The sequence below is a fragment of the Spea bombifrons genome, chromosome 10, assembly GCF_027358695.1.
Source record: "Spea bombifrons isolate aSpeBom1 chromosome 10, aSpeBom1.2.pri, whole genome shotgun sequence".
Taxonomy (NCBI): domain Eukaryota; kingdom Metazoa; phylum Chordata; class Amphibia; order Anura; family Pelobatidae; genus Spea; species Spea bombifrons.
Window position 1 is genome coordinate 28021263 of NC_071096.1, and position 10296 is coordinate 28031558.

Here is a 10296-nt window from a genome sequence, read left to right on the forward strand (position 1 = left end):
ATATATTTTAAGTAATTATACTTTGTCATAGGTCCTAATATGAGTGAAGGACCTTCTTTTCCTTCGGTACCGCAATGTCTTAAAGAATGTTAATTTTATATATTGTCCATTTTAATGTTGTTGTGTGAATAGTGTAACGGTGGATGCCTTAAAAATGAACCTACTAGTTCGAACACAAGTTTTTGCTGGATTTGTTAATGAAGAAGGAAATTATACGATGATGAGGCATGTCTCTAATCAAGTGACAACAGCATGTTTAGGAGAAGGTTTTTTTAATTACTTTCCTATTTATAGGAGCCCTGTGAATATGCTCTTTTCTCGGTCATAACCCCTAAGGGAGCTAAATAATGGTGCCACCAGGAGGGGAGATACCTGCGTTGTTATGGTAGTGATCTTAATGCTCTGTGGGTGGTTTACTACAGTATGTCTATAGTCTTCATGGTGATTATGCCGTTACAGCAGGGCACATGAGAAGGGATTCATTGGTGCTTCAGGGGATCTTTGGGTGTCAGGGTTATCTTTGTTCCTGAATCATGGAAGCCATGTAGTCTCTAGAGCAGCTGTGACTTTTCGAAACAAAGGTACCAGGTCATCCGATTTAGGGTTTGTGCTCATTGTGTGTCTTGCAAGAAGACGTGTGGGACGCCAACTTGTCAGACATACAGATAATGCTACTGTACAAGACAATGAATGCGATGCTTGGGGCGATCACCAACTTATGGGTACCCAGTAAAAGGTAGAAGAGACATATACAAGTACAGTGTGTTTATCAAAAATATATTAAAATGCAAACATCTATACTGTGTTCCCTAATTTGTAGTTATAGTAAGTTGCCATACACATGGATAGGGAGGAGTTCGTACAAACACAGCAATCTTTTTCTGCAACTGTCCCCCTAAAACACCGTAAAATGAACCTACTCATCCTCGGCACTGCTGAAAATGTCATCGTTAACAGGCGTTCCTACTTGTATAAGCAGATTTTCCCCATGCTTTGGTGTCCTACATTGGTTGTTACATTACATTTATATAGCGCCAGCAGATTCCGTAGAGTCAGAATAACTTAAAATCACAAACAATCAAAAGCTGGTGCAAAAGGAGAAGAGCGCCTTGTTCTTGCGAGCTTAAAATCGGGTCGGTGGAACAGTACAAGAGGACTTCTTGCATGGGGATAAATTGCCCGCTCCGAAGACTTGATTAGGATGCTGGCTGAGAGCGTTAGGAAGATAGGTTGGACACTTCTCCAAAAAATTGAGTTTTCAGAGAGCTTTTGAAAGTTGCGAATCAGGGAGAAACGGGTACATCATGGGTGAAATCCTGAATACGGGAGTGGGAAGAGGTAATAATGGTAAAAGAGAGACCCAGGTGGTAAGAGGAACAAAGAGGGCGGTTAGGTGTATTTGGAAAGTAGGGTAGAGATATAGAGGATGCGGACTTGTTAAGGACTCTGTAGGTCAGGGTGAGGAGTTTGAATCTGATATTGGAGGGTTTGGGAAGCCAATGGAGCGAGTGGCACAGTGGGGCAGCAGATGGGGAACGTGTTAATTTCAATGCATTCACTCCGTGCCTTGTGTTAATGTTCCCACGACCAATACTTCACAGATGTGATTTTATCTGCATTCCCAAATTAAACGCATGATTTCCTTCCATTAATATGATCTCTTCTGCACCAAATCACATGTAGGAACAAAGTCGATGACAATAGTGCCAAACTTTCCACTACCAACCCAATACAACGTGACAGAACGTCAGCATATTAGATGCAGAATACTGAGAATATCTACTTTTAATATCGCCATTACGTTCTCTTTAAATTCTTCTATTACCGTGAGCCAATGACCCTGGACCTGTTATGGAAACACGCAATTAAGATATCTTCCTTGTGTACTTTGCACTGATCCTGCCCCATGTCTCAAGACGGTTAAAGCTGTAAATAGTGTTTCTTATTATGGGACAAAGACCCAGTATTATCATAAGTGGGTGGATTAGCTGCTGATATCTTTTTCCAAGGAAGGACCTTGTTCTGCTAAAGTCGGCTGGGTTCAAATAATGTGCAACTTGAGTGTTAAAAAAAGAGCAATAAGAAGATTGAGATGGAACGGCAGAGCAGCAGGGTAAGTTATAAAGAGGGTATGTTTCCCTCACCCCCCCTCCCATTGTGAGCCCACATGTTGAGTGCAGACAGGTACACACCTCCCGGCCGGGGCGGGCTCTTCTTGCACACATTGTGGGGACAGTGGACAGCTCAGGACAATGGGTGCACTGGGAGCCAATAACCCGGTGATGGGACGGGTTGATAATAACTAATTATCCCTTTATACGGAGCCAACATGTTCCGCAGAGCAGTACAATGCTGCAAAGTAGCAGAAAGATCCCACTGACCGCAGCAGCTCGTCTCTGCATCTGGAGCCCTGATCCATAATAGCTGTTCATTCAAATCGTAAATAAACCGCATGAATTAAATGAGCTAAAAATATGAAATTCAATTCTAGATCTCAGAAGAAGATTGTTCCTTCCTCAGTGCGGATCAGCCGGTAATGTCACGGATTCACAGGTTATCCTGTCGCTCCGTGATTCCATTTAGTTAAAGAATAACTATACTTTATTTCAAATGATTATGTACATAATAACCATGTGTGTCCGTCCCAGATGTACAGCGCCGTGTATAACAAGTAACATAAGAGTATGACAATGTATCGAGGGATGTTTATATTTACGCATGCTGTTTATTTGCTGTGTATCGCGTTACCAGTTTATGAAAAGATACATCTTTAATAATATATCCACGTCTGAACTGTTGGATCACCTTGATAATCCCTCTTGAAACTCACATGTAGTCCTTTAGGCATGATGGGGGGGGGCAGATTGTCTTAGATGGTCCGTTCACCTCATTAGCCTCTCTGATACGATGGTGGATGCGGAGATGCGCAAGTTACGCAAAGAAGTGTCTTATTGTAGAGTTCTGAGCTGTCACAGATCTTTACACCGGGCTACGCTGCCTGCCACCAACCCTGACTTGAGCTCTCTATGGCAGGTGGGAATGGGCCGGGGGCCACTAGAGGAGACTTGCACAGGGCCACTTTATCATTAAAGATGGCAGATGGCAGTGGGCGTCACAACTGTACAACACCTTCAAGGTTGTGCTAGTTGGGGGGGACCCTAATCTTTGGGAAAGGTGATCACCTCAAATAGACAGTCTGTCTTCAAGAACAACAAAGGCAAGGGGTTATTCCTGTAGGTATTTTAGGCATAATGCGACGTGGGACAAACTGTCACCGACGTATATATATATTATACACGGCCAGAATCTCATAGATGTTGCTCTTCATAATGTATAGCGAAGTCACAGAGCTGAAACCCTAGCTCTCCTGCAAACTCTCCCTTTAGTGAAGGGGAAGCTCTGACCACAAGGCAAATTCATGGACGTTCCATGTTCTATATGCTAAAATGTTCGCAAAGCCAAGAAAGCACCACATTCTCTCTTGTTACAAGTGTTAGGAAATGAATGAATGTTTGTAGAAGGCACATTATACACATTCCTGTCTCATGATGGAATACGTAATGATAAGATAGTTGTGTGTATGCGTGTATCAGGCATGCGTGTGCGGTATCAGTTTAAATGCACAAGGCTATTTCCCGGTTTGCGAGAATAATGACTTTGTCAGTTTCCTCCCTGCTTCATTGAGAATAAAGATCATCGTAACCTCAGTCCGGTGAGTTTCTAGTAGTAGATCCCTGCTGGAGATGCCTTTGGGACACCTAACCTCCTGCGGTGCAGTGTTATTAGGAGTCAGCTTTTTGCCTCTGGGCAATGATTGGGGGGTCATTAGTAAATCTGATGCCTCTCTAGCAAGGTGTACGCGTGACCACCTTGTTTCTGAGTGATTTACAAGCTATTCTGGGGCAGGGCTTAACCAGAAACTCTTTATGTGACTTTATGACCTATAGACAGTTATTTATGTGGGTAAATCACTTACAACATTAGGAAAATATTTACCTAAGAAGGCAAATGTTTATTCCCCGCTGTTGAAACGTATAGTATTGTTAGTGTTAGTGGATTTACGCCTCTGTGATACGGTCATTCATCAAAAACAAACTTCTGGGCTTCTGGATAGAAAATGACGCAACAAGGGTTCAGTTTCTAAAGAGCAGGTATCCAGAAGAAGAGTCCTAGTCTATTCTTTGTCACTGGTGATCATGTAATACCCAAGTTCTTCTTTCCCACAATGAGTTTTGGATGACTGCCCTTCCTGAGTTACGTACATCAGTACGGAACAAAGGTGGACAAGGTGCCCCTGAGTAATAGGGCCACAGTGAATCCCAATCTTCTCCTTTTGGCCTTCATTGTCCTTCATTCCCTCCCTGACCAAGGAAAGGCCAGATCTTCTAAGACCTCCATGAATGATATCTAGGCAGAGCTATGCAGTGGGTTACTTATGCTTTATGTGATGCGTTTCCACAATTTAGAAGTTCTTTCCGTCTTCATCATTGTAATTTGTGACATTTGCCAGTACAAGGACTTCTTGTGGTATGCCTGGTTAGTGAGATTCAGATAAAGTGGTCGTGTCTTCTTCATACTTTCTTGGATCTGGTTGTAATTATCACGGTACTTAGAGCAGACTTCCTTTTTTCATTAAATGAAGATTATAAAGAGACATATAGTTCTCACCTATAATTAATCTCTGTCTACCTAATTCTAATTAACAGCTACAGCATTTTGTGTGATTTGTGAGCAGGGTCTATGAAAAAGATCATCTTGTAAAAAAAACAGGCATTCTTAGCAAATGTTTACTGAAGACAAGGCTTCTATTCTTGATGTCCAATGTGTTGAAGTCTAAGTACTGGTCTTTCTAGACCCGACTTTCTCTATGGAGACCAGCATAGTCTGTACCTAAGTGCTTTGGTATTCATGGGTACATTATTTGGGTGTTGGGGTCATTGTTTACCAGACATGACCTACAGTAGGTACCACTGAGGACATTCATGGATAATTCAAATTGGCTGACACCTCTAGTGGCTCCTCTGATGCTCTCTTTGTCTGTTGTCTTTTTTTTCTGATAGTGTCCACTTCTCCACAAAGGGTCTGCAAAAATATCCTTTGATCTATTAAATTTAGAGGCAATTGTGAAAATTGTGTCCCGTATGGTCAAATTTGATGTACAAGTTTAATGAACAAAAGCTCCATCTGTCAAACTCCTCTAAGAGTGTAGGGCAACTGGGCAAATACTTGGCCGATTGATCACGGAAGTATGTTTCTTGGCACAGTGGAGCTGAAATATAACAATATACATGTTTTGGACAGTTTTATGAATGTAGGTTTGTTGATTTTTTTAGTCATTGAGTAAATAAAGCAGTCGTTCATCCGTGGTGTGGAAAATTAGCAGTGTTGTTGTCTGAGAACACCCTGTTCATCTGCATTTAGATTTCAGGGTAGGGTAGACTGGAAATGCCGAGGTGGCCCTATAACCATAATGCTGATCTTTAGAAGTTCAAGATGGCTGCTGCCATGGTGTCCATATGAACAGTTCTGGGTATGTGGGTAGTTATTGCTTAATTGACAGATTCATCTCAAATGCTCCCGCTGTTCTGACAAGGTAGTCAGAAAACACCTAACCATTTTATTGTCGTTAAAGTCCGTAAATGTACCGTGATTTGTTTAAATTGTTAGAAAATGACAGCCCTGTAGCAAATGCGACTATTTTATTTTTTCCCCCGTTCCCCCGACAGCAAGCTCAGTTTTTTAAGGAAAAAAAAAATTCTAGTTGTTTAAATATTTGACTAAGCGTCAGGACGGGAGCAGCGTTTATGGCGTAGATTTACGAGGGTGTGATTGGAAATGCTGGAGTGTTTTGGATTTGTTTGTCTTGAAACAATAAAATCGCGTTTACAAATCCAGCGCGTGTAAACAGATCTGTGCCTGAAAGTAATGGATGGTGGAGAAACGGCTGTGACAATCCGCCTTCATCATTTCTTTTCGGTCTTTATTATTATTTTTTCAGTTTGTATTTAACCCTTTAATGCAACCTCTAGAAATATTAACATAAGGGTCCCGAGGGGCCCTAAAGTGATGCAGATGCCTCTTGTTCCTGGCATACATAATATTCATTGAGTGATGACACGTCAGAGGAATCCCGGACTTCTCATGGGAGGGAGATGGCGTGTGAGTGATGTGTCATGGGTACCATATTGCGACGTGCTGTGAGATGAGTGGATCGGTGCTCTTCTAATAGAGGCATTATTGGAGATGTAGCATCTCTGTATTTCTGTCGGCAGCGCACACAACTTGGTATATACACCACCATTCAAAAGTTTGGGGTCACTTGTCCTTGTTGGGGGGGGTTGTCCATTAAAATAACACCAAATGGATCAGAAATTTAGCGCAGATATTGTTAATGTTGTAAATGTAGCTGGAAACTACTGATTTTTTATGGATTAGGTTCGTAGGCGTACAAAGGCCCTTTATCACTCCCATCACTCCTGTATTCCAATGGCACGTTGTCTTTCCCAGATCCTTTCTGATTTTCCTGTCCATGCTTCTCCTCCCCAGTATCCAGACCTCTCAACCCCCTCCTTCCTTCAGTGTTTACCTCCTTCCCCACCTCCGTGTCCATACCCCTCGGCCTTCCTTCTCACTTCAGAAGCCATCTTCCTCCCCACCTCTACTGTCCATACCCCTCTGGTTCCATACCCTTCCACCTCCCTGCCTCCCATAAATATACTTCTACCACCCACTCCATGTCCATATCCTTCTATTTCTACCCTTATATTCTTTATTTTGTTCAGTTATCCCCTTTGTTGCTTGTGTTAAACATGGCGCCCTGACAGAGCCTCCCTGTCCATATTTAACACCACTTATAATAAATATATATATTTTTAGTGTGTGTGTGTGTATGTTGACCATGGTTCATGTAATACAGACAGGGAAATCTGAAATAATGCATTTTAAGTGCCTCTAAAACATTGAGTGGATGTGTTAATGGTAGGAGAGAATTGTTTGGTCGCCAGCATCTTGGTGTACAATGAGCCACTTTATCTGAAATTTGAGAGTGACCCGGTAGCACAATATTATTCATAGTAAGTATCTACGCCAGGGGCCGACAGACTTAGTTTGGATCTAGGAGCCAGCCAGCTTTTTTTCCTCCCCAATCATGTTTTTATTTTCATATATTACCCCCTGGTCTGCAGTTAAAGGATGTTTATTCGCGCATGTATTAAGTCCCAAAAGGGTTTTATGTGGCCGCTTTACACTCTTACTTGTTTTGACATTTTCTCCAAAAAAAAAAAAACTGGGTGTGCAGAGGAAGTTCTGCAAATCGAGAAGATGAAACTGATAATGTTCCTCCGGCAGCTATCGGTGGGACCTTAAAGTCACCGGCTTGTTTTCTTTCTGAGGAATCATTTATTTTATTTTTTTGTTTTTTTTTGTACTATAAACCAGGTTGAAAATATAAAGCCCAAGACAAGCAACTTACTCATAGGTGAGTAATATATATATAACATTATTTTTGTCTTAACCTAAATACTTAATCCTAGCAGCACATCTGAGATCCTCATACTTCAAAGAACATGTTGATACCCCGAACATGCATATATGGTCTTAATACAGTATCAGAGGGTGTAACGCTTTGAGTGCCAGAGGCTATTGTTACTCATCTGATGCTTAGAGGTTTAACATCTGATTTACATGCCGGGAGGTGAAACTTGAGCTTTAGTTCTGACCCTGCGAAAAAAACCTAAAATTGTTCACGTAACTGAAAGGTATTAATTGTCCCCCGACCCATTTTAATCTTGCAATTGTTATAATGTATTGTGCTTGCAGAAGTTATTCCAGTGATTGCGTTAAGTAGAGATTGGGGAAGTTAATAGCGGAACAAGGATGAAGCTGCAGCTTGGGTTATGTTGCTAAATCAGCTAAAATTGTGCCCTTTACCAACTTGTGGACGGAGTAATATAGTTAAAAAGAATTTCTCATCTCTTTTCCTTTATCCCTTTTTTATGGCACAAAAATAAATAAATATATCTCAAACCCTTCAAAGTCTCCAACCTGGTAAAGGGTTAAATCTGTACAGTCCTTTTTCGACCTTGTCTTATTTTGGCAGCTAAATGGTTAAGCCCAGCCTTCGACCTGTAACATATACTGGGATGGCGTCATTGTGTGTTTCCGTTTGATTGTGTTGTGTCCTTGTGTGTGTGATTCATTGAGTCGTTCAGGAACACCGCGTGTGTCTCGTATTCACAAGGTGCGCCTTGTTCCAAGCCATGACACCAAACACCTCTCCTAGCATCCCTCCCTCCTAGCTCTATTCTCTCCGAGCGAATCGCGTCGGCCGTCCCGAAAAAAAAGGGAACACAAATTAATCCCCTGGTATTGACACAATGCCCAAAAAGGTGATTTATACACACAGGGGTTATTTTAAGAACAAGTGATGCTGGTGGGAGGTGCGTTAAGACAACATTGATTTATCGGATTCACCGTATTATACATCTGTCATGGCTTGTCTTCTGTCTATTGAAATTATGACTTTGGCCTCCAGTAGCCAATATTTTTGGACAATTCTTTAGCTTGTACAAGTGTTGGTACAATGAGATAATGTTTACCCAATGCAACGGGCGTGACGGCGTTAATTTTGATGAATCCGTGTATATCTTGGGCAGGTATTTGTAAATACCGGTTTATTACCTTTCCAGTGTAAAGTGATATGTTTTTTTAAGAGAGATGTAGCACTTTGTGTGTACAGCGATACATTTTTAAAAGGAACATATGCGGAAAAACATATATATAAACAAAAATGTATCTAAAAATGAACTTCAATACAGGTTTCTAGAATGAGGAAGGTTTGGTATAGTTCTGCGTGGCTGGCAGTACGTCAAATTACAAATTGTCTTTATTTTTTAATATACCAAATGTCGAATTGACCTGAAATGTATCATTCAATGAAATGAATTAATGTTGAGTATCCTTGCCAGGACCCTCTTTACCTAATGAATCGGTTCGTCTTAGCCTCTCCGTTCTGGTTTGGTGAGACGCTTTGAATGTATGTGATGTAAGAAGCGCTGCAGAATGTTTTGCCGCAGTATAAATAAAAGGTAGTAATAAGTCGGCTATGACTCTAATAGATTGACTCTAAAACCACAGCTTCACCAGAGTAGTGTGACCCCTTCTTCTTGTCTCCTCGTACCGGTTCAAAATAGTTTAGAAAGGGCCCTTCCGCACCGATCAAGGTCGGAAGGGCCCTTTCTATACTATTTTGAACTGGCACGGGGAGAAAGGAGCCAATCGGCGGTCACATGAGGTCATGTGACCCTGCGGTGAAACCGAGGCTGCCCGCATGGTGTGTCAGCAGCTGCACAGAAAGCTGAGGGAGCGGTGAGAGGTAAGCGGGGGCTTGAGGTGGGATGTATGTATGTGTGTTTGTGTGTACGTGTGTGGGCATGGATGTCTAAGTAGGGTGAGATAGAGCGTGTGTTAGTGAGTATGAGTAAGTGTGTGTAATTTGTGTATTTACATATGTTTTATGTTGGAAGGAGGGGCAAGGGGCAAAGAAGCCGCAGACTAGTTGGGGGGAATTTTCGCATCAGGGTCCCGTGGCTTCTATTTACGCCCTTGCACAGCTTAGTGACGCAAAAGGAGATGGAAACATAGAATTTGATGGTCGATAAGAACATTCAGCCCATCTAGTCGCTTTTTTCTGTTTTAGACACCCTTAATCGGTCCTTGGTCTTGTCTTCGATTCAGGGTAGCCATATACCTCTCTCTCATGCGTGTTTAAATTCCCTTACTGTATGTTATTCCTTAAATTTAAGCTTACCTCCGGTTAAGTATTACGTATTGTACGCTGCTTGTGACTGCAAGGAGAGGCTAGATAGAGAAAAAGAAGGTTTTGTACACAAGAAGCGATTTAGTGTGGGGCATAAAAAGTGAATCTTCTAAAAATATATATGTGGATCCTTCTGTGTTTGTGTACGCAAATGACACATTTAAAATACAGAGCCTTGCACAATGGCAAAAGAACATCGTTCAGTTCCTTTGCAAGCTGAGTGAAATGTATCTCTTGCCTGAAAACCACTTCCTTGAGAACAAACATTTTCTGTAACCTCCCAACAATGTACTTCTCTGCCTGGGTTAACTCTATAAAACTTTTCTAACAACTTTTCATCTCTGTGCAAATCTGCATGATGTACACTATTTAATTTTTTTCCTGGCATGTGCAAAACCCAGCTTATGAGTGGGGTGGACCAGGCAGGGGTCAATTGCCCTGTACGTCGCCTCCAATACTTTGCCTCCTAGCGGCTGGGT